The sequence below is a fragment of the Eurosta solidaginis genome, chromosome 4 (assembly GCF_040869045.1).
Source record: "Eurosta solidaginis isolate ZX-2024a chromosome 4, ASM4086904v1, whole genome shotgun sequence".
NCBI lineage: Eukaryota > Metazoa > Arthropoda > Insecta > Diptera > Tephritidae > Eurosta > Eurosta solidaginis.
In genome coordinates, this window is record NC_090322.1 from 109,452,600 (window position 1) to 109,478,420 (window position 25,821).

Below are 25,821 nucleotides of genomic sequence, written 5' to 3' on the forward strand. Positions count from 1 at the left end.
TAGGAATCAGCCTTTATCGTACGCCATCCCCGAGAAGTGAGGTGAATGGCCAAGTAGAAAGGCTCTATTCCACCCTTATCGAAATATTTAGGTGTTTAAAATTAGACAATCCCACTTTCAAGACAAAAGAGCTGGTAAATATAGCAGTAGATCGCTATAACAATACCATTCACTCGGTAACAAACCGAAAACCAAGTGAGATATTTTTCAATCGTTCAAAAGCCTCTAATTACCAGGAACTCCTAGACAAAAGTAGGAAAATAAATAAATACCTGAAAACACTGCTAACCCAAAAGCAAATTGCCCAGATCGAACGGCATAACAGGAAAAGATCGCTACCGGAGCGTTGTGACGAAAACGATGTCATATACGGGAAGGATAGACAGATTAAGGGAAAACAGAAACCACCTTTCAAAAAAGAAATAGTTGCCAAAGACAACAAAGTCACAGTAACCACACTTAATGGTAAAAAAATCCATAAATTGCACATAAAAAAATTTAAAGAAACGCGGCAATGCGCATAATGAATAGAAACTATTTGAAATCATAGCTACAAGAGCGGGCTTATTAGTGGGACTAATCGTGCCTTAGTAGGTTGTGGCGCCATCGAAATTGACAAATGGCTACGCTACTCCCAAAAGGGATACCCACGATCCCCCATAGCTGGTTCGAGAACAGCATGATGAACAAAAAAGAACAAACAAAAAACAAAAAGACAAAAAAAGGAAAAAACATATTTCTGAATTTCGTTATTACTTGCTACAACAAAAAAGAAAAGAAAAACCAAAGAAAAGTATTTCTAAATTTTGTTATTACTTGCTACAACAACAAAGAACAAAAAAGAAAAAAAAACAAAAAAAAAAGAAAGACAAAAAACAAAAAAATCACCAAAGAAATGTATTTCTGAATTCCGTTATTACTTGCTACAACAAAAAAAACTTAAAAATACAAACTTAAATAGTACAACATTGAAATTATTAGATACTACTATGTAGCGCAAAAACAAAACCAACCAAAAACAAATATACAAGGAACCGAAATGATATGTACAAAAAAAAAAAAAAAAAAAAAAAAAAAAAAAATTGAATGAAAAAACGTCCCTTTTCTAACAATTTTTTCACTCCCACTAATCTCATAACCTCACAATAACATAAATAACTTCCAACAACCACTAACCTACTAACACCAATAATGTTAGGTATGGTCTTTCCAATTGCAGACTCCCACTGTTGGCGTCGGCCATCAGCGGCCTCCACATTTTCCACTATAAGGCACCAATCGTTAGTATCCAGAGCGGAAATGGGTGGATCATCAGCGGATCCTTCAAACTTATACATGCTATCAACCTCCGGCAGTACGCTACTATTATATCGAAGATGGAAAAACTGGCTTACCAACTACTTAAACGAACTGACGACCAACTCCTAGCACAAGTCTATATCAACCAAACTCTGCAGCGCCTCGAAAAGCTGACGGGGAACACGAAAAGAATCAGACCCTCCCGATCTATTGACTGGATAGGCTCTGCGTGGAAATGGCTAGCAGGATCACCCGATGCCACTGATTGGGGCAATATCCTCCACAGCCAGGGTGAAATCATAGAAAACAATAATCACCAATACAAAGTAAATAAAGAGCTATTCACGGCAACTTTAGAAATTTCCAAAAAAATTAATGAACTTGTAAGCCGCACCAATTCGGTAATGAAGGAAGCTGAGGCAGAACAATTCGAGCAGAGCGCCCTTCATAATATCGTGCTCGTCGGAGAATAGGTCAATGAAGTAGTACGGGCATGTCAGCTAGCTAAATGTGGAATTATTAACACTAACCTACTCGAAATGGACGAAGTTAATCAGATCCTGTCAGAAATAGAAACACTACCTTACCAAAATATAATTGAGGCAATTGAATACGGAAAACCATCAATATATACAAATGGGACTATGCTCCTATACGTTCTATCAATACCCAAAGTAACAGAGAAGAAATATAACCTATTAATTACTCGCGCCGGTATCTACGAAGGCAAACAACTTCACCTTCCATTCGATAAAATGCTCGTCAACCAAGAAGAAACATATGGACTCAAGGAAAATTGCTTGACAATCAGTTTATCTACGGTATGTGAATCAGAGTCCTTGAGCAAATTGAAAGAGAATACCTGCCTACCTCGGTTGCTGAAAGGAGGTGACGCTAGCTGCCAATTCATCAGGCGCAATGGAACGATAATCGAATTGATAAACGATAACACAATTTTTATCTCAAACTACCAAGGTGTAGTGGAAAGTAATAACGATACTAGTAACATAAATGGCACCTACGTTATCCAGTTAAGTAACGAAACGATAAAAATTGGCAGCCAAGTGTTCTCCAGCAACGAAGCAATCACAGCTCAAGCCTTGCCAGCCGTACTAGCAAACGTCAAAAACCACACTACAAAGATCAATCTGGAGTACGTTCATGATATCACGATGGAAAACGTTAGATATCTAGGGTATGTAAACGGCAAAACTAACTTCTCGTTATCACGGAAGCTGTCTCGATATTCGCAATAGCCCTCATCGTCACCATGCTATGGAAATGGTACACTAGGAAGCTAGATATTCCACCAGTTCAAATTCCGATGCAATGGGCCACAAACACGAAGATCTTCAAGGGCCAATCTGCCCATGAAATCCGTAACCTGGACGACAGCGTACCAGTTAAGCCAGTCAGAATCAACATTACGCCAAGTAACCAGATCGACTCTATAAAAGATATATCCACTTCACATTTTTCATGCTTCGATCTGCGGGATGCAGATCTTTAAAGGGGGAGGAGTTATAACAGCAATATCCAGCGGTTGACCCATTTACTCACGTTGCTGAGCATGTGACCGCGCTATGTTGCGTGTTGAAGTTTCGCTGACGCAGCACACGCGCAGAATAAGTGGAAGTTAATTGGGACAACGATTGGTGTAGTTGCAGAAATTGTGATTGAACAGCATAATCTAGTTTTAGTTAAGTAAACTATTTTTTATACAATAATTGGTTAGCATAGCATAATTACTTTAACACAAGAACTTAGCTGCGAGGTAAATTACTTTGTTCGAGTTAGTTCAATTTGGATTGTGCAAGAGCACAGAATAAATTTTATAACGTTAACATATTTCTCGTGTTTATTTTAATTCGGTGAACGGACAGTTCACCACAACTTTAATTTTTTATCGCCTCGCCTGCTGTGAGGCTTAACTTATATATATATATAAATTATAAAGCGCTATATAAGTTTGCAACAATGAGACATGTCGCGCTCCTAAAATGGTAGCGTAAGAAATACAAGCAACCTGATTGTAGATGATAAAATTGACTTAGGACAATTACTTATCAGGCTGTACACATGTTGTACAAATGCCGCCAATCTAGGACTTGTAAAGAAAAAAAAACACAGTTGTCCTGAGGGACAAATTGGTGGAAAATAGTTGAATATTTACTCGAGTTGGCAATTTTTTTTTTTTGTACTAAGTTTAATGTAACCCTAATGAAACGAAATAACAATGAAAAGCTGTTATTTAATAGAAATAATTAAAGAAATAGATATAAGTATGGTCGGCTTCAGTTAAGAAACCTCGCTTTTAGAGAGGTCATAATTTTAGGAAAAATATTTTTATTTTAGCCACAGGTAGAATAGGAAATACTAATAGGAAAATATGTTTCATTCTAAATAGATTAGAAAATAGTAATAGGAAACATTTCTACTTTAACCTACCTACAAAATAAGGAAATAATAGTCCATAAGAATAGGCCCCCCTATATCAAAATATGGCAATGACTCACAATAATTTAACAACAAAAAAAAAAAACAGTTTCAACAATAACATTCCAATTTACTCGTCAATAAAAATGAAAACACACAAAAATAAAATTTCATATTGGTATCCAGTTACCATTAATTCACAAACATGGAAACACATTCCGAATTTTAAGTGAGTCGACGCTCTAAGGGTCGGCTGTGCAAAAAATTACTCATCATAGTAAATATGGGGTATTCCATCCCATTTCGACCAATTTTGAACCCGACCCCTCAAGAATTGGCTGAAAGTTTTTCTTCTTTTTCTAGCTTACGAAAGACGTTTTTTAGAATTTTTTCACATTTTTTCATCCAACTCAAAAAAAGTTATGACTTTTTAAAAAAACACCGTTTTTGTTTTCAAAATGCTATAACTTTTTCACAAATTGACCGTTTGGGATCTTTTTTTTTTTTTTTTAATTTGTTTTTGAATGTACTTTTCGGAAAAAATACAAAAAATGTTTAAAGTTTTTTTTTTTAATTTTTCAGTTCTTCGAATTTCGCCATTTTTTTTCTCATAAAAAACTTCAATCAATTCTGCAATCATCCCCACTAATCCCGGAGTGGGCCGATTTTTTTTATATTTTTTTATTTAATTGAAAAAAAAATTTTCAAAAATAAAATTTTTTTTTATCAATTTTATTTATATAACAAAAAAATATAAGAAAATGATTTTTAAGTATTCTTTTCTTTATATATTATGGTAATCTACGATTAAAATGACTCGATTTCGCTGTCCAACAACTGCATTAGGCCGATATACACATACATTCGTATTCAATACTTTTATCTACGTTTATTAAAATAATTTCATCGAAATACCATGGCATCAAATGAACAATTCGATCGATGTTGCAATCCTTTTGAGTTGGAGTCTCATTATAAAAAAATTGGTTTGCGTCCAGCGACTGACGCTATGAAAGTACTGTTAGGATTAGGTGATATTTATTTATTATGCAGTTCATGTCGTAAAGAAGCTTCGAAAATAGTTAAGCAACCCGCAAGTAACAGTTATGAAAACAATTATCAGATTGATAGTGACAGTAACACAGATGATTTACAGGGCTGCAACTCAATTACCTGTAATAAACTGTGTTTTACAACTGTTGAATCAATCAACAATTCCATCAAGAAGGTCAAAAGACAATCAATTTTTGTACAACAAAATAAATAAAATATCTGAGAACTTGAAAAAGGATTTACTCTCTTCTACTGATGAAGAATCGATCGATGATGATGGTGAAAATTTTCGTGCTTTAATTAAAATGCTGTGTGACAAATTCAACGATTAGGAAACGGAAAAGTCTTTGAAAATACAAATATTAACATTATTACCAGAAAAATTGACTAAAAGGCGTATTTGTGAAACTATGAATTCATCAAGACATATGACAAGGCTAGCGAAAATGTTGGTTGAAGAAAAAGGTATACTTTCAACACCTGAATCGAAATTAGGTATATATAACGTAAAATTAATATTTGAAAAACAATTGAAAATTCAATTACATCTTTTTTATAGGGAGGAAAATTCAAGATGAAGTAAAATTGAAAGTTCAAAATTTTTATAACGATGATGAGTACAGTGCTCTGATGCCAGGTATGAAAGACCTTGTTTCAGTTCGAAGTGACGATGGTAATCGAGTGCACGTCCAAAAAAGACTTGTCCTGTCTAACTTAAAAGAATTATACCAAAGTTTTCGGGAAGTAAACGCTACAGAGAAAATTAGGTTTTCGAAATTTGCTTCGTTGCGATCTAAACATTGTGTGTTAGCAGGGGCAAGTGGAACACACACCATCTGTGTATGTACGATCCATCAAAACGTTAAATTGATGATGCTTGGTAAATATCAAATTTATTAATAATTATAAATGCGTAAATTTTCATTTAACTTAATCATTTCAGGTGCAAATATTAATTCTTTAACGAGAAATGCAGAAAAGCCCGTTCAACACTATAGCGATTGCTTGAGCATGATTATATGTGAAACTCCATCGTTTCAATGTTATTTGGGTAGATGTAATAACTGTCCAGGGGTAGATGAATTGGTTAATATTTTACTGACATGTTTTGAGAACCACGAAATTGAGAATATTACCTATAAGTATTGGATATCAAAGCCGAGAAGCAGTTTAGAAACTTTTATTAAGCCTAAAGAAGAATTTGTTGAAGATTTTTGTGGTGAATTAAAAACTCTTCTACCTCACTCATTCATCGCCAAAGAACAAGCTAAATTTATAAAAACGTTGAAAGAAACATTAAAACCAAATGAATTTATTATTATTTATGATTTTGCAGAAAATTACGCATTCGTAGTGCAAAATGCGGCATCTGGTTTTCACTGGAACAATAACCAGGCAACAATTTTTCCGGTAGTAATTTATTATAAAGTAAATGGCAAACTGGAACACAAAAGCTTAGCAATTATTTCAGATTGTAATAATCATGATGCCATTGCTGTTCATGTTTTTATTAAAATAATTACTGATTATGTGAAGAGTTTTCCTGAACGTTGTGACAAGATTTATTATTTTTCTGATGGAGCACCTCAAGAATTTAAAAACTTCAAAAACTTTGTAAATTTATATTATCATGAAGATGATTTTGACATTCCTGCCGAAGGGCACTATTTTGCGACTGCTCATGGCAAAGGTTCGTGTGATGGTATTGGTGGCATTACCAAACGATATGCAGCAAGAGCAAGTCTCCAACTCGCGGTTGATAATCAAATAACGACACCTGAAGGACTTTTCAAATGGACTTCTGATCCGGACAACTTGCCAAACATTACAGTCAAGTTTTCCCCAGAAGATGATTATAATACAGCAATAAAAGATGCGAATGAAAGATTTTTGAAAACAAAATCGATTACAGGAACTCAACAATTACATTGCATAATTCCTGACAAAAATGGTTGTTTGTATGTTAAAAACTTTTCAAATTCAGAAGAACAAAGAATTTGTAAAATATTTAAACGCCAGAAAATAAATTCATAATTTGTTACATTATTTTTAGAAAACTTACATGTTTACTGTGTCAGTCATTAATCCTGGTTATTTTAATCGTAGATTACCATAATATATAAAGAAAAAATACTTAAAAATCATTTTCCTACATTTTTTTGCTATATAAATAAAATTGATAAAAAAAATTTTTTATTTTTGAAATTTTTTTTTCAATTAAATAAAAAAATATATATATAAAAAAATCGGCCCACTCCGGGATTAGTATGGATGATTGCAGAATTGATTGAAGTTTTTTATGAGAAAAAAAATGGCGAAATTCGAAAAATCGCGAAAAACTGAAAAATTAAAAAAAAAACTTTAAACATTTTTTTGTAAAAAGTAATTTTTTAAATAAAAAAAGATCCCAAACGGTCAATTTTTTAAAAAGTTATAGCATTGTGAAAACAAAAACGGTGCTTTTTTAAAAATTCATAACTTTTTTTTGAGTTAGATGAAAAAATTTGAAAAAATTCTGAAAAACGTCTTTCGTAAGCTAGAAAAAGAAGAAAAACTTTCAGTCAATTCTAAAGGGGTCGGGTTCAAAATTGGTCAAAATGGGATGGAATACCCCATATACAAAAAAGAAAGAAAGCAAAAGTCAGCTTATTATGAAAAAACAAGAATCAGCATAACGGGCACTGTATGTAAAGTAAATACAAGTGAATAAAAGTAACAAGAAAGCACATAAGCAAAAAGTTCACAACTTATAGTATAAAGTTACCATTATGACATAAATTACAACTAAATTCAAAAAAAATTATTTGGTAACACCAAGCAAGTTGACTGCGCTTCCCACGGCAGTCGGTTCTATGTACCGGAGCGACTCGGGATTTTTCCCGACCAAGGACTGTCATTTCAGTGTAACCCCATTTAATTTGTTTCGTCCCTCCCACAAATTGTCATCCTCCCAGCAGCTCCTTGCATCAGGACTGCTCCATATTCTCTTGCTCCGGGAAGGTATCGAATCCAATCCGGGTCCGTCTCCTGACCCCGGTCCTGAGAAATGGTTTTGCTGCATCTGCCGGAAAAGAATCTTTTTAGGACGGTCATACTCTGTTCAGTGTGTCTCGTGTAAGGGATGGTTGCATCGGACAGGTTGTTCTGGGCTTGATCCCAAAACCCGACGTCCACGTAACTTTTATAAATCTTTTGTGGCTCCTTGCTGTTCACGCCCAAGGGCGCCTCGGTCTACGTCTAAGCGCCCCCCCATTACCTTCCAGCAGCCCCGCTGCTCAGCAAGCCACAACAAGTACCCGCTGTTGCTCGCGCCTTACGGCGCCAACAACTCAAACAGCTGCTACCACTCATAACTACAATCTTCGTAGTAGAGTCGGAAGCAATGCTGAGCAACAGCCCCTGCCCCCGTCTTCTCCCCCCCTCTTTTCCGGCAGCAATCGTGTAGGTCAGGGAACCAGACTCTTAGTCCCTACCTCCGTTTGCACCGTTTGCAAGCACAGAATATATATGTTTGCGACATCCGCCCAATGCAGCTCCTGCCTTGGGTGGTGCCACTTTCCTAGATGTTCTGGTCTCCGCGACGGCAACCCCTCGACGGGTTTCATCGCGCCATGTTGCCAGGTCGCAAACCCAAATCATCCGGGTACCCCAATGCTTGCCCAAGGACGCCCAGTCCCAGGGCTACAACAGCAATTGCGTCCTGGCCTTCCTCAACCCAGGCGTAGTCACCCGTCACTTACCCCCAGAGTGGCGACGTCTCCCCTCATGCACTTCAGAATTCTGCAGTTAAACTGTAATGGACTAACTGGGAAGATTTACGGAGATAGTCAATTTCATGAAGCGGCACAACATCCGCATTGCTGCGATTCAAGAGACTAAACTCACAGCACGATCTGTATTGCAGACCTGCTCTGGGTATAATGTCCACAGAAAAGATCGCGAGAGCGGAAATGGAGGCGGCCTCGCGTTTATAATACACCACTCTGTGCAGTATCACATATTTGATCCTGGCATCGACCGCAGGGACAACGTCTTAGAACGTCAAGGCCTATCTGTCCGGTCAGGCGATGCAAACCTAGAAATCATCAACATCTACATCCCCCCTGCCACCTGTTGCCCCGGTGGATACCGCCCTAATATCAGAGCCTTACTCACTGGAAACAATCGCATTATTTTAGGCGACTTCAATGCCCATCATGATCTATGGCATTCAAATTTGTGGGCGGACAGTAGGGGCGAGATGTTGGCGGATCAAATAGAAGAAACGACGTTCTGCACAATAAACGGAGACGCCCCCACACGTATGGTAGGAAGCTGTCACAGTTCGCAAGATATCTCAATCGTGAGCGCAGAACTCGTAAACTGCGTCAACTGGCAGCCGATGGTATCATTGGCATCCGACCACCTGCCTATACTTGTTTCGCTTGAGCGTACCGCCGACTTCATCGTCACCGAAAAACGCACTTTCATAAACTTTAAAAAAGGAAAGTGGGAAGAATATAAATCCTTTACAGACAACCTCTTTGCTGCCCTCCCTATCCCGACTGATGCCCGCCAAGGGGAGCGTGCCTTCCGCAAGGTCATTGAATCCGCCTCGGCACGTTTCATTCCCGCCGGGAGAATTCCCGAAATCCGGCCCCACTTCCCGGCGGAGGCCGCAGGCTTAGCGAGAGAACGTGACCTTATAAGGCAGCTTGATCCAGGCGACCCCCAAATAAGGGATATAAACCAACGCATCAGATTGCTTGTGGATGAACACAAGCGGGCGAAATGGGAGGAGCACCTAAGAGGTTGTAACCTCTCTACCGGTGTGGGTAAACTTTGGTCCACCGTAAATTCCCTATCGAATCCGACTAAGCACAAAGACAAAGTTTCCATCGCCTTTGGCGACAAATTGCTGTCGGATGCGAAAAAATGCGCGAGCGCTTTCTGCCGACAATATATAATGCATTCTACGGTCGACAAAGTTAGACGGAGGGCCAACAGACACGCACATAAACACAAATTCAGCGCGTCACCAATCACCATCACCGCTAAAGAGGTTGAGGACGCCATTGGTCGCGCTTAACCATCCAAAGCAGTGGGCCCAGACGGCATAGCCATGCCGATGCTTAAAAGCCTAGGGAAAGAGGGTTTCAAATATTTAGCGCAGGTCTTCAACCTGTCTCTTTCCACCTTTGTCATACCCGAGAAATGGAGAATGGCCAAGGTGGTCCCGCTACTAAAGCCTGGTAAACCAGCTAACATAGGAGAGTCGTATCGTCCGATATCTCTCCTATCGCCAGTAGCAAAGACGCTCGAAGCCATTTTGCTCCCTTATTTCCAAGCAAATTTCCAACTAGCCTCCCATCAGCATGGCTTCAGAAAACTCCATAGCACTACCTCCGCGCTAAATGCCATCAGCACCCAGATAAATTGCGGTTTAAATCAAAACCCCCACCATAGAACAGTACTCGTAGCGCTAGACCTATCAAAAGCTTTTGATACGGTCAACCATGGCTCGTTACTGCAAGACCTGGAAGGGTCTACCCTTCCCCCATGTCTTAAAAGGTGGACCGCAAATTATCTGGGTGGTCGGCAGGCATCGGTGCTATTTAGAAACGAAACATCAAAGCCAAGGAGAATTAAACAAGGGGTGCCACAGGGTGGTGTCCTATCCCCACTTTTGTTTAATTTCTACATATCTAAGCTACCTTCACCACCGGAAGGAGTCACAATCGTTTCCTACGCCGATGACTGCACAGTAATGGCCACAGGCCCAGGCCCACAGATCGATGAGCTATGCAATAAAATAAACGGCTACCTCCCTGATCTCTCCAGTTTTTTCGCCTCGCGAAACCTGGCATTATCACCGACTAAATCTTCCGCGACCTTATTTACAACATGGACGTCCCAAATGTCGACCATTTTGAACATCCACGTCGATGGCTCTACGCTACCGACTGTCCTACACCCCAAAATCTTGGGTGTGACGTTTGATCAGGATCTACATTTTGGTGAGCACGCAGCCGCAATTGTTCCGAGAATTCAGAGCCGTAACAAAATCCTCAAATCCCTTGCTGGCAGTACCTGGGGAAAAGATAAAGAAACGCTCATGACTACATACAAAGCAATTAGCCAGCCGATTACGTGCTACGCGTCACCCATATGGTCGCCAAGCCTAAAAATTACCCACTGGAAGAAGCTACAGGCCTGCCAAAATACTGCTCTCAGAATTGCCACGGGCTGTCTTCTTATGTCCCCAGAACACCATCTACATAATGAGGCGAGAATACTCCCCATCAGGGAAAGAAACGAGATGCTGACCAAACAGTTCCTGTTGAATACCCAGAAACCTGGGCATCCCAACAGACATCTGATTGACGAGCCAGCACCGCCTAGGGGCTTAAGGAGTCATCTCCGTAAGCATTTTGAGGAAATACGGCATCTGAGAACACAGCCGTATGAAGCGAAAAAACATAAGCAGGTCCTTGGTGAACTCCACAAACAGGCGTCGGACCTTTATGCCGGGAATTGCCCGGTGAACCCAGTACTCAAAGTAAAGTATCCAAAACTTGCGGAAGAGGAACGCATACTCCCCAGGGAAACGCGTGTCACTCTGGCTCAACTTCGTTCTGGATACTGTAACAGGTTAAACTCTTACCTATCCAGAATCAACCCCGACATACAAAATGTATGCCCCGCTTGCAATGTGTCCCCACATGACACCAACCATCTCTTTAATTGTAATGTGGAACCAACGCCTCTAACACCCCTTTCCCTATGGTCCACCCCTGTTGAAACAGCAAGTTTCCTTGGACTCCCGTTAGAGGATATTGATGACAGTTTGTGATCGGTCGCGTCTGTTAGGTGGGGCGAAGCACTGCTACAACAACAACAACAACTGGGTCATTCAACGTAAAACGAAACAACACGGCACACTTATAACAGTGACATTAAAGTGACCGTCTATAATTAAGCATAAAATTATATACGCTCGCTTAAAAGGCCGATGGTGTAGTATCGCGTGGAATTCGCCTCAGATCAAACACGCTTAACATTACAAATATACGTTCATTGACCCAGATATCTACCCTGAGTTCATTCGCATTTGCCAAGGCGCCCAATATATATTGATACGTCATACCAAACGGCTCAAGCGGGAATCATATTGACAATATGTAGGTCAATATAATAAATTGCTGACAAACCATTCCTCACTATTGAGTCATGCACCTTTAGTATGTAAATATTAATGTAAGTATGTATACACGTATAGGTTAAGAACTTCTGTATAAATAATAATGAATTTCGTCAATAAAGAACAATTAACAAATTGCTATCCAACGCTACTCATCAGCGTTCGCCAGCTAAATCATTTTTGTTTCAACATTTTCTTTACATTACGAGCACAGACTTGAACATGATTTTGGCTGCAATATCTGCTCAAGCATCGACAATGGCATCTTAACAGGAATCGCGGAAGACACATATAGCATCCCAACTGGAATCCCAAGAGACATATATAACATCCAAGATGGAATCACCGGAAACACATGTAACATCCAAGATGGAAGCACAGGAGGCACGCATTTCAGAAATGTCGTCGCATATGTCATACCAACTGGAAGAACAGAAGACATATATGGCATTACAACTGGAAGAGCAGAAGACATATATGAAATCCCAACTGGAATCGCAGGAGACACGTATAACCATCAAATTGGAAGCACAGGAGGAGTGCTTACCATTGCAGGTGGCACAAATGTCTTTGCAGTTAGAAGCGCAGGATGCAAAAATCGCTGAATTTCAGGCAGAAGTCGTTGATTTGAAAGGTCGCATGGAGCAGTTACAACTAAATCGCCCAGCTGTTCCAGCGAGTAATCCAAAGGTAAAACAAAATCTTTTGACGGCTCTGTTCCTTTCCAGGTCTTTAAGCTATAGTTTGAGGAGACCGCAGCAGTGAACAACTGGAATGCTGATTATAAATTTGTTGCACTGTTCATGGCATTGAAAGGGCCTGCAGATGAGATCTTACAAACCAATCCAGAGGGCGAAGGGAACTGTTATGAAGCATTGATCGGCGCTTTAGAGAGACGGTACGGAACAGATCATAGGAGACAGATATACCAAATAGAGTTACTGAACCGCTACTGGAGGGCTGGGAAACCTTGCAAGAGTTTGCGTCGGATGTTGAAAGGCTGGCACATTTAGCGAATGCGGACGCACCCGTGGAATACACTGAAAAGGTAAAAATTCAGAGCTTTATTAATGGAATACGGGATGTCGAAACGAAGCGAGCGACATACGCAAACCCAAAACCTACATTTGCAGAAACGGAGTAAGCGAGTGCTGGTGAAGAAGACTCGACAAAGACCACGCAAATCAAAGGTAAAGGTTGATGGAACGAATGGGTCAAATAAAGCCAAATCAAAAGTACCTGGGAGAGAAAAACTGGTATTGACAAAACCAAATAGATGCACAAAAACGAAGGAAAGAATTTTCCAGAAGGAATGCGAGGGTAGTTTCAAGCCAGGGCGCACTGCTGTTGTGAAACGTGGGAACGATACTGATTATGCGAAGCCAATCCATCAAGCGCAAGCTCTGTGAAGTAGTTCATTGGCCAAAGAACAGAGTGTGAGGGAACGGCCCAGGGTAATGAATAGTAGGATGAAACACAGGTACGAAAAGAACTATAATTCCGAAGGTTTCTTGGAGGGAGATTTGGTACTGCTATACAACCCTCACCGGCGGAAAGGTGTTCCATCCAAATTTTGGTGCAGGTGGGAAGGCCCGTGCAGAGTTGTGAAGAGGATCAGTGATCTACCGCATACAAACTACTGGGAAACCACGAAATAGAAGGGAGGTTCAATTGGAGAGGCTAGCAGCGGTTAGATCGAGAGTTTTGTGTGATCGGGAGGAGACTTAGGTGGAGGGTAATGTGACGAATATTAGCAACGCTAGGAGATACTATCATCTCTAAGCCAATACTAAGCAGTGACTTGTATGCACATCAACAAGTCAATCATTATGTCTACACATATGTACGTACACGCAGCGGAGAGAAAACGCACAAACAGATGCATATATCTTATCTGGGATGCTCACAACAGTAGGCAATAATTTGTGCAAGTATACATATACATACGCATATGAGAAGCTATAAACGTAGTTAGAGCTGGTAATTTTATAGCTGGTAACCAACTAGTAAATTCTAGAAATAGAAACACCTAGAAATATGCCAATGAAACCAAACAGTATAAAAGCAGCACCCGCTGAGGCACGACCAAACAGTTTGATTTAACCACGCTATATATCGAGAAATAGTAGTGTTATTGAGAGGTACTTTAATAAAGGCCATTTTGCATTATTGAATAGTGGAGTTATTTATTCAACATTTTAGTGATTCGGACGTTACTAGAAGGTTGCAAATAAGCGGAACTGCACTAAATTCAGTACAATATTAATTTTATACTAAAAATTAACTAAAAATATATTTAAAAACTAATGATAATGAGATATAACCAATAACAAAATAACGATATAAGCATTGGAAAGTTGAGATTAAGATTATTAAATATTTTATTGTACTCAATTAAAGGCTCTCATTATGGGCGCAAATTTAAGTTAACAAGAAAAGGCTGAGGTTGGAAATTCGACCAAACTTATTTCTTAGATAAGGGATATGAAAATTTAAAGTTGTCTGGAGATTTCTAGACATGAGCCATACAAATTTCGATCTATATCAGATGTACCACTCTACTCTGTACAACACGGTGTTTATTTATGTGGAGTAGGTCGAAACCAAATTTATACCCCTGTATCGTTTTTTGTACAAAATTTTCAACGTACGCATTTCTGATACAATTTTCTTGTAATCGGCGAATAACTGAATAAAATAGGCTTAACCATGCGGATGGGCTAAACTTAAATTAAGTTAAAGTATCCTTGGTATTACGTAGTAATTTACATTTATGATAATATAATTCTATGAGGGTACAATCATTTTTGCAAGACTTCCCATATTCAGCGAATACCAGTGATGTGGATTCAGAGGTTACAGATATTTGCTTACGGAAGTTTGATTTTGTATGGGAGTTTCCACGGCCCTTTTTTCAATATACTCAAATTTTCGTTAAAACTTTGACTTTAACAATGTTGGCAGCCATGCCAAGTGTCAGTAATGGGAATTGAGCAGTTCCGGAGATATGTCATATGGAAAGAAAAATTTGTATGAGAGATAGGTATCACACCCTCTTTTCGAATTCTTCATACTTTTCTCCACTGATATAACATCGGTGTTGGGCATCTGCCTACCATGTATCATTTCCTTGGTGTAATAACTTCAGAGATATTTGAGTTTTCATACCATGGTGTAAATATCAGATGCCCCTCCCCCTACCTACCAAAATAACCCCCTATGCACTGAAGAACTCTGTTTCCTACAAATTGGTGTATCTTTCATCGAATAGGTACATTGAAGTCTAGGAACCCAAGAAGATCCGGATAATCAATGGAGCCACTATGAACATCAAAAATGAACACAAGAGAGTGAATAGTTCTTCTGCAAGCTAGAGACTTAACATCAATAAGCACACGCCGGTAGGGTGAGATGGGATAAGCTCACTAAACTGAAGTAGGTGCAGAGTAGATCTAATGAAAAACCTCGGTACTTTATCTGTTCCAGATTATGGAGGCACAGTCCAGATCGAATTAAGATCATCTACCTGGTGTAAGGATCTTCAAAATCTTTAGCATATCTCTTCAAAGCCAAGTTAGAATAGACCTAAGGGATAACGTAATCGACATCTTTAAAGAAAGAATAATATGAATCAAAAAGCACAGCAAGATTCAGAAATTCAGTAACTGGGCTGAGTTCAATATTGTAACGAATATCGGGAATTCTGATTATTATGCATCGTCTGCTGACGTTCGAATCGCTGAACTGTCGAATAAATAACTCCAGTATTCAGTATTGCAAAATGGTCTTTATTTAGACTACTTTGGGGGTAGTATAATTATACTTCAATATCACGTAATTCACAAAAGCTGGTTTTAATCAAACTGATTAGCTACTCCTCAGCTTGCGCTGCTTTTATACTCTCTGTTGCTTCGTTCGCATTCATTTCTCCAAAAGTCTAGACTTTTCACGAAGATGGAATAGTTGTATCGCATACTTGGTTAGTTAGCTATATGCGAGTGTATGTGTGAGTAATAACTTCGTCTCTTAGCTGACGACTACATATGTGTATGTGAGATATCTCTTCACTTCGAGGTACTGGTTATGTGTGTGTAAAGTTTTTCGTTGCCTTGTACATAAGTGTCACCGCTTGCTGTTTTTGTTGCTGTGATTATTTACTAACAGCATACTGATGTCAACATTCGCCACAATATTTAAGATTGAGTATGAAGAGAGAAATTGAATAAGCGAATGGTAACAGTTGTTGATGATAAGAGCCATTTTGTTCCTAATACTCCAATCAGCAAGCTTAGTTAAGTCGCATAGAAGAGTGAGAATATCGGATGGGCACGATATTGTGCTAAAAACTCAAGATCGTCGGTATATAGAACATATTTTGAACGACTAAAATATTCGCCAGTATCGTTTATAATCAACAAAGGAAATACTTTTAGTGAGTAAAGCCTGAACGAAAGCCCAAATTTTGGAGAGTTTTCAGTAAGATATTATGTTATACAGTATCAAAAGCTTTCGGAAAATTTGTATAAATTGTAGCAACTTGATAGCAATTTTAAAATATTGAGTGTGTCTCAGGACTCCGAAAATATTGCCAAATAAGTGTCTGTTGATCGCTCAGAAATAAAACCACGTTGGTTAAAGTTATTTTAAGGGGAAATCATATTTTTCTCTGACTACTTTTTATAGCAAATTTGAACATGCAATTAATTTAATTTAATCACCGATCAATAAAAATACCCGTGAAAAGAAAAAGATTAACAAACGATCAGAAAGGCGTCGATAAAGACCAGCCGCATTTGGTATTCAAGGGGTCGATAAGCGCAATACATAGCTTAATGGCTTCAGAGCTTCCGGAACCCAATTGTCAACCTCACCTACGCAAGGGTAATCGTCTTACAAATATGAATATATCATACACATATTTAGCAGGCGAGGCTCTGGCGACCCCAAATTCCTCATGGAAGTAAGGGGTGGTGGGAGGGATGGCCGACAAGGTTTAATGTGGTTCCCGAGGTGGTCGGGATAGTACCTTAGTGGTGCTTGTTACCGCAACGTACCGGATCTATATCCGACAAAGGACCACCAACATCGATAACACTCCCCAAAATCTTCGGGGAGTGTCTTTATCGTTCATACAACAGCAACAACAACACCAGCTGCAATGTTGTTGACAACGTCGAGTTCAGTAATTGCAAATGCACCAAAGTCCACAAAATAAGCGGAATTAGAAATTTAATGGTATCAGTTTCATTATCATTAACGTTCGATTTGAAGAATTCAGCAAAAAAAAAAAAAAATTAACTGAGTCTACCAAATTGACAGAGGATTTCTGGGTGGAATTATTGAGCATCCTTTTTTTACCAAATGAAGTTTCCGCATGCTTTAGGGTTGATTTAATATCAAATTCGTCGCGATTAATATAATTATTATATAAAAGCTAACAATCTAACTCTTTACAGTTCCAATATAAACATTTTACTTTGAATGTAACGCGAGTGACGGTGGAACCCCTCAATAGTGTTGGAAAGTTTTCTTCCAGAAAATGTTTGGTAACATTTGAAACGCTGAAAAATTTTCCGCGCATGACAAAAGCGAGGTCCAAAAATATGTTATTGGCTGTCAAACGCCTCTTCTTTAGAATACAAAGCATTGCCATACATACTATATCGTTTCTGCATTCTATTATAATTCAAAAAAGTCCGATTATAATTAAAAACTAGTTTTAATATAGTTTTATGGCAATAAATAAGAAGAGGTGCGTAAATTGCAAACATATCAAGCTTAATACAATGCATTTGACCTCGATTGCGAGCAAATTTGAACATAAAGTTAATATTGAATTTGTTAAGCCATCCCTGAGAGAAAAAAATTGTGAAAGTATATGCATATGCATGTATGTACATACATATGTTTGTATGTAAATACTAGGAGTCGGAAAACAAAATGTGAGATATAACTGCAATGTGAATTTAGATATGTATGTATGTAATTTATGAGTTGAAAATTATCCTTTTGACTGAATTTTCATTATTTTAAGGAATGATTTCTGAAATTTTCTATTTACCTACATATAAAAATACGGAAGTAGAAATACTACCTTTTCTAATAGAGCTCTTAGTATGGGCTTTATATTTATGTTTTCATATACATATATGTTATGTATTGTCCTTAATACGTGTTTTAGTATTTATCCAGTTTTTTCTCTTTACTAAAATTAAAGTATTACATAAAAATTTGTGGTAATATACACATTTTTTAACCAAAGGAAATTGTACTTAATTCCCAAGAAACACTGAATGGCGGACTCTTGATTTTCCCCCGTTATGATGGCATTATCAATTGCCACAAATGCAGCTTAAGTGATAATGTTCATACATAAGGCCCGGTAAACTGACTAGAGTTTAACCCTGCAACTTTAGCCGCTTACGTAAACTGAGATGATGAGTAAAATTGTATGTAAACTACAAAGGTGGTAAGGGTCGAGGTAGCACAACATTAGTTGCAGGTAAAAAAAAGCGTGATATACATACCCCCGAGGAGATTTAAGTTGAGCTTCTCTTCCAATTTGCGTCGTTAGGTTAGGTTAGGTTGAACTGGCCGGTCCATGAGGACCTCATATAGACTGAGTAAGTCCGTAGTGTTACCAGAAGTTTTTTTTAAGGAACAAACTGAAAAACCCTATCAAAAACCAGGACCTATGTTATAAAATAACTCCGTCCTCGTGGCAAATACTAGAAGCTTTCTAGGATTTAAGCCACTTGCTGCTTCTAGATCTGACAGCCGTATCACTCCTAATAGCTGGAGTCTTAGCCTATCAAGCGCAGGGCAAGAGCACAGAACGTGCTCGATCGTTTCCTCCTCCAGCCCGCACTTCCTACATCTGCTATGACTTAGCAAGCCTAATTTAAAGGCATGTGACGCCAGAAGACAGTGTCCAGTCAGAATACCCGTTATGAGTCTACAGTCCTCTCTTTTTAATGATAGAAGCAGCTTTCTTAGTCTAAGGTTGTAAGACCTGCACATAGTCTTCGACACTTTACAGTCCCGCGCTTGAACCCACGCCTTTCCTGCTTGGTCGATCATGTGCACCTCTCGCCTTCGCTTAATTTCGCCCAGTCTAATTGGGACGTCTACGTAGCAAGCTTCAAGGGATGCGCCTTTTTTTAGCTAGTTCATCCGCTTTTTCATTCCCATCTACTCCCACATGCCCTGGGACCCAATATAGATATTCTTCTCCCTGCCCCGATTCTCTCCAGGACTGCTTACACTCTAACATGCATTTAGATGCTGTGCTATGCGAGATTATTGCCTTAATTGCTGCTTGACTTCCAATATAAAAGTTAACACGATTGCAGCTTGGGCTTTTTTCTTCCAGGGTCTCTACTGCTTTGGTTACGGCTGCAATTTCCGCTTGGAAAACGCTACAGTAATCCGGCAGCCTATAGGATATGTTTATTTCCGGATCACCACATTATACCGCAGACCCTACTCCTTCCACTACTTTGGAACCATCTGTGTACACATGTATCGCCTCTTCCGCCATTTGAGCACCCTTGCGCCAACCGTCCACCTCTAGTTTGGCCTTAAGATCGCCCTCGAAGCGCAAATAGGGAATCAGGTATTCTGTGCGTCTTGTGATTGATGACGCTATACTACTATGGCCGTATGGTCGGCGCTCAAGCTGCCCCGTAGCACCGAGCCTGGTTGCAGTTGTTAACACTATGTTCTTTGCTACCAGTTGTAGACCTGTGCAGAATGGCATACAATATGCAGAATGGCACACAATGCAGCTGCCGGTGTTGTTTTCAGGGCTCCCGTAATGCTAAGCAGTGACAGTCTGCATACCCCCTCTAATTTTTTGAGGCAGGATGCTTTTTGTGTGGCTTTCCACCAAACAAGAACTCCATAGTATAGGATAGGGCTTACAATCGCTGTAAAACCCAATGAGAAAGAGAGGGCGATAAGCCCCACGTACACAACAGTATTCTTTGACATGCATAAAGTGCCGTTGAAGCCTTCTTCACCCTCTCCTCCACGTTGAGCTTCCATGACAGCTTACTGTTTAGAATGATTCCTAGATACTTTGTGCAAGGTTTCTCCTGTAGGGTCACCCCTCCTAACTTAGGCCTGATCCAATCTGGGACCTTGTACCTCTTTTTAAACAAGACCACATCCGTCTTATCCGCGTTGAGTTTCAACACGACATTTGATGCCCAGGTATGAATATCCCGAAGCGCCCGATCCATCAAAGAGCTAACCGTTGGAAGGCACTTTCCACTTATGACAATTGCAACGTCATCCGCGTAAGCCGTAAGTTTTACGGGTCCCTCATCGAAACGCCTGAGCAGTTGGTTGATAACCAGCGGCCACAGCAGAGGTGATAGCACCCCTCCCTTGTGATGTAATCTTCCTGCAATTTAACATGCAGCCGATCCATCTCGTTAAGGCTGGATGTACTTTAATGTAATTAAGACCATCCATAATCGCCCATTTAGAAACATTATTGAAAGCCCCGGCAATGTCTAATAAGACTCCTAGAGCATATTCATTATATTCCAGGGCTTTCTCTATACTTATTACCACCCTATCCAATGCGGTGTCTACCGCGTTGCCTTTGGTGTACGCATATTGTGTTGTGGAGAGCAGCTTTTCATCCACGTTGGACTTTATGTACATATCTATCAGCCCCTCAAAGGTTTTGAGCAGAAATGATGATAAGCTAATGGGTCTATAATCTTTGGGATACACGTGACCGATCTTCCCCGCCTTTGTTAGGAAAGCTACACGAGCAGTTCTCCAAGAGTGCGGTACATGATTCAGTCTTATGCACCCATCGAATATTATTTTAAGCCATTCCACGACCGCCCTACTTGAAACTCGGTCACCAAGCCTGGCGCTACCCGCTCCGTGATCGAAATGTGAGTGCTGTCTGCTGGCTCTTCTAAACCATCTCCCGAAGGGAAATGTGTATCGAGAAGCACCTCAAGGGATTCCACACTATTACGTGACCGTTCCCCGTTCTATTTCTTTGTTAGTCCCTGGACCATATTTCCCCTTGCTAGGACTTTTCTCAACCGTGCTGTTTCGCTGGAGCATTCTATGTCCGTACAGAAACTTGTCCATGAGATTCTCTTCGCACTGGAAATTTCACGCTTGTATATACTCAGTCGATCCCTGTACTCGTCCCGACACGCTTCGCTTTCCGCCGTCTTTACTATCGTAAACATTTCTTTTATCTGTCTTCTTAGAAGACTCAGCTCATTGCTCCACCATTGCGGCTTTGCTTTTCCTCTGAATCTTCTTAGAGGGCAAGCTTTGTTATACGCAGTCATAAGCGTCCTTGTTAGGAATTCATAAGACTCCTTCAGTTCTTCCACATTGGCAACCCCTTTGGGTTGTCCCATTTTTGTTTCTACCTGTTTCTGAAATTTAGTCCAGTTTGTTGACCTAGGGTTTCCTCCCTTCTCTACCCTCTATAGGGGGCTGCTGAAGCTGATATACGTATGGTCGGAGAAGGATGGTCTATCAAGAACCATCCAATCATACCTTGATATATCACGTTCGGAGCAGAGTGTAATATCCAAAACATTGCTGGATGTTGGACCAATGTACGTAGGAACATTTCCCCTGTTGGCTATTTGCAAATTGGTTTGCAGGATGTATCAAAATAGAGATTCGCCTCTCTCGTTCGTATCTGCTCCTCCCCACGCATTGTGGTGCGCATTTGCCTCCGCGTCTATGACCAACCACCCTTTGCGCCCTTCGTCCTGTACTAGCCTCTTGCACTCCATCGGTGGAACCTCCGCAGCATGTAGCAGGATGCCACGATCAGTGCCTGCTTATTACTTTGCTCAACGGCCACCACTTCGAGGTCCTCAGTAGTGTAATTTGGCAGCATACATGAATGCAGCTATTTCCTTACCATTACTACAGCTCGCACCCGTACTCCCTTTGCGTATAGTAAACGCCAAATCCGCGCGCGCTAAGTCCAGAAACCTTTCCTCCCGATAAGAGCTACGGATCCTGGATCAGCGCCACGTCAAACGAACCCTCATCAAGGGTTAGGAGGAGTTCGCTCGATGCCACTTTACTGTGTTCGAGGTTTATCTGTAGGACTCGCAGGACCATTGGGCTGTTTGTCCCCCTCCAGCACCTTCGGCGTGACGTCGTCGTCCGCCCCTTGCCCTTTTGGTTTAGAGTGTTCGAAGCCCCCTCCAGCCTCTTGTAACTGTGGTGCCGGGTGTTCATCTGCGCGACTCACAGCACCATCTGGCTGTTGGTCCTCTTCTAACACCTTCGTGGTGACTTCGGCTACCTCCACCTGTCTTTTTCCCCTTAGGCTTTTGTGGTCCTTTTCGACTTCGCCCACTTCCAGCGTGTTAGGATTTTTATCCACGGGACTTTTTTTCCTGAGTCGCATATAAATTTTGTCTGTACCAAAGGACATTTTTCTAAGCTGCGTGTACAATATATCCTCCGCCTGCTTGTTTATTTGGAAGATGTAGAACTGACCTTCCTCCGTAGGCCGAGATACAGTAAGTACCTTCCAATCCTGTGTCGCTTTGTTCGGATTCTGATTCGGCAGAAGTCGCAGTGTATCCTTGGACTTCATCGCGCATGGTATCCATACCTTAACTTTTGGTACCGTGTGGATTTGCGCTTTATCCACCACCTCAAACCGCGCGTTCGTGCCTTGCCTTTTGAGGTTTGGAACCACTTCCTCCAGCCACCGCAAGCTCGCGATGTTGTCGCATGCTATCATCTTAACACTATTATACCATTTTTTTATTTTTGAATAACTGAATAAAAATTGAAATGTTATTGTTATTCCATATTTTTTAAATAAGAAAAAATAACTCAACTCTTTACTCAAAATTTGAAAAAATAAGAATGCCCGATTATCATGACTCAGGATATTTTGATTAACGATAAAATGTTATTCATTATTCCAAAATGCTTGAATAAAAAATACTGTATCGAATTTACTGCAAATCCTCTTATTTGCCCCTCTGCTAACGTTCGAATCACTAAACTGTTGAATAAATAACTTCAATATTGAATAATGGAAAAATGGCCTTTATTAAAGTACTTCACAATAACACTTATACTTTGCAACGAATAGCTTGCTTAATAACCAAACTGCTCTATTGCCCGACAGATAGCGTGCATAACTGAAAAAGGCTTCTAGCGCCTCTACCGCTGGTGCTTTTATACTCTTTGATTTCCTCGTGGCATCTTCTAGGCGCTTCCAGAATTTACTTAGTTACCGCCGTATAATTATAACTACAGATGCACGTATATAGCTTCTCATATGCGTGTAGTTGTGAGCGACACTTTCACAATTACAATTGCATACTTTTGGGAGCATCTCGGATAAGATATCTGCATGTGTTAGTGCATCTCTTCTCTGCTGCGTGTACGTACATATGTGTAGACATAATGATTTATTCGTTTACGTACATACAAGTGTAGCAGCTTGCTTTATTGTTGTTGTGGCTTTATTTACTTAGTATCAGATTAGTGGTGGGAGTATCACTTAGTGTCACTAATATTCGTCACACTGCCCTCCACCTAAGTCTGATCATCCCAGTCAGACAAATCTCCCGATCTAAACGCTGCTAGCATCTCCAAATGTACCACTCTTCTACTTCGTGGTTTCCCAATGGTTTGTATGCGGTAGATGGTGTCACTGATCTTCTTCACAACTTTGTACGGGCCTTTCCAACTGCACCGAAATTTGGACGGAACACCTTCCCGCCGGTGAGGGTTGTATAGCAGTACCAAATCTCCCTCCAAGAAACCTTCCGAATTATTCTTCTCATCGTAGCTGCGTTTCATCTTACTACTCATTATCCTGGATCGTTCCCTCGCACTCTGACGTCTGGAAAATTCTTTCAGTCGTTTTAGTGCGTCCATTAGGGTTTGTTAATGCCAGTGTTTCTCTCGCAGGTATCTTTGATTTTGCTTTGTTTGGCCCATTCGTTCCATCAACCTTCACCTTTGACTTTCGTGGCCTTTGTCGACTCTTCTCCACCAGTACTCGACTACGGCTGAACCCTTTTTCCAAACTGAAGTTAAGTGGTATATCCTGGTTCTTATAGAGCATATTAATCCTGATGTCATGGTCAACTAAGAAGTCCGTTCCCAATATGACTTCATCAACAATCTCCGCCACAATGAATTTGTGTAGAACCATGATCTTTCCAATTAATACCTCACATACCACTTCTCCTTGGACTTGGTTATACTCGCCAGTGACCGTACGCAACCTTGCTACAGGTAACGGTTTTACTCTCCTGTTGACCAAGTCAGATCGGATTAAGGAATAAGATGCACCCGTATCTACAGTCAGTACACGCTCCTTGCCATCCAGCTTTCCTTCGACGGCAAGACTGCTCGATTTTCTTCCAATTTGCGACACAGATATCACAGGACATTCAATAGCGTGGGCAAGTTTTCGTTCTTTACATTTGACACGCTCTTGCTCATCTCCTCCAGCTTTGCGTTTACGGCCACCCACATTGTTGGAACTATTAGGACCAAGATCACAATGACGTGCAATGTGACCGGGCTTCCCGCATTTGAAGCATTTGATAACTCTTCCACTCCTCTTTTGCGATCCTTTCAGCACCTCCAATATTGCGTCTACCCACTCTGGCCTTTCCACTGTTTCCTGAATCAGAGCTTGTGACATCGTTTCTGCGAATGTTGGCTTTGGGTTTGCGTATGTAGCTCGCTTTGTTTCGACGTCCCTTATGCCATTTATAAAGCTCTGAATCTTTACACTTTCAGTGTATTCCACGGGTGCGTCCGCACTCGCTAAATGTGCCAGCCTTTCAACATCCGAGGCAAACTCTTGCAGTGTTTCACCAGGCCTCTGGAAGCGGTTCAGTAGCTCCATTTTGTATATCTGTTTCCTGTGTTCGCTTCCGTATCGCCTCTCTAGAGCGCTCGTCAATGTTTCGTAGTTGTTCCGCTCTCCCTCGGGAATAGTCTGTAGGATTTCAGCATCAGATCTTTTCAATGCCATGAATAGTGCAGCAACTTTATCTTCAGCACTCCAGTTGTTCACTGCTGCGGTCTTCTCAAACTGAATCTTAAACACCTGGAAAGGAACAGAGCCGTCAAAGGATGGAGTTTTAAGCTATTGCATAGATTTTATCGCGGGCTTAGCAACTAAATCAAAAAAAAAAACGGAAAGGATATTTGCCAAAAAAGATCCGAAAAGGCTCGAAAAGGTTCGAAAAGGTTCATAAAGGTTCGGTGTTAGCAATAGGCCAAATACATAAAATTGGATCTCTATCATAAACAGCGGTGGGCACCACTACATTTACACGGTCACCAAATTGAGAATGTGTTAGTAAACACGAACGCGTAGCGAGTACGAAAGCAAAATCAATTATTTATTTAGTTTGATTTCAATGCTTGAACGGTGAACACGTGTCACACGCACTCTTTGGTACTCTGTTTTAAGCGCGCGTGCGACACTTCCTCACCGTACGACCATCGAAATCAAACTAAAAGAGCTGTCGTTGATTTTCACGAAGTAGCCATTGCCCTATCGTTTATCGTATACATATATGGTCGCTTACAAGCCAACCTAATAAAACCGCACTGCGTTTTTTTAGCGCATGCAAACAACCGGCGTTTTTGCCTTAACCCAAATAAGCATGCGTTGCGACAATGTAAAGCATGTGTGCAAACGTCAAATCTAAATGTCACGCAGAACAAAAATTGGAAATCGAGTTAGGTTTTTACCCAGCAAATTCAATTTGAGTTGTTCTCATACAAGTAGTATGTGCATGAGACATTTTTGACAGAAAATGACTTGCGTGCTTTTATATTAGGTTGGCTTG

The 25,821-nt window shown here is 40.3% G+C and overlaps 1 protein-coding gene across 9 annotated transcripts in view; it reads left to right on the plus strand.

The window, feature by feature from the left end:
* The first annotated feature begins 17,616 nt into the window (after positions 1-17,616).
* Sik2 (Salt-inducible kinase 2) overlaps positions 17,617-25,821 on the plus strand; it is a 964,644-nt gene continuing 956,439 nt past the window's right edge. For 8 of the 9 annotated variants that reach the window (XR_010952760.1, XR_010952759.1, XR_010952762.1 and 5 more), the window contains exon 1: positions 17,617-17,720. The gene's annotated coding sequence lies outside the window, so the exon portion shown is untranslated. The other variant, XR_010952764.1, reaches the window with a different exon arrangement.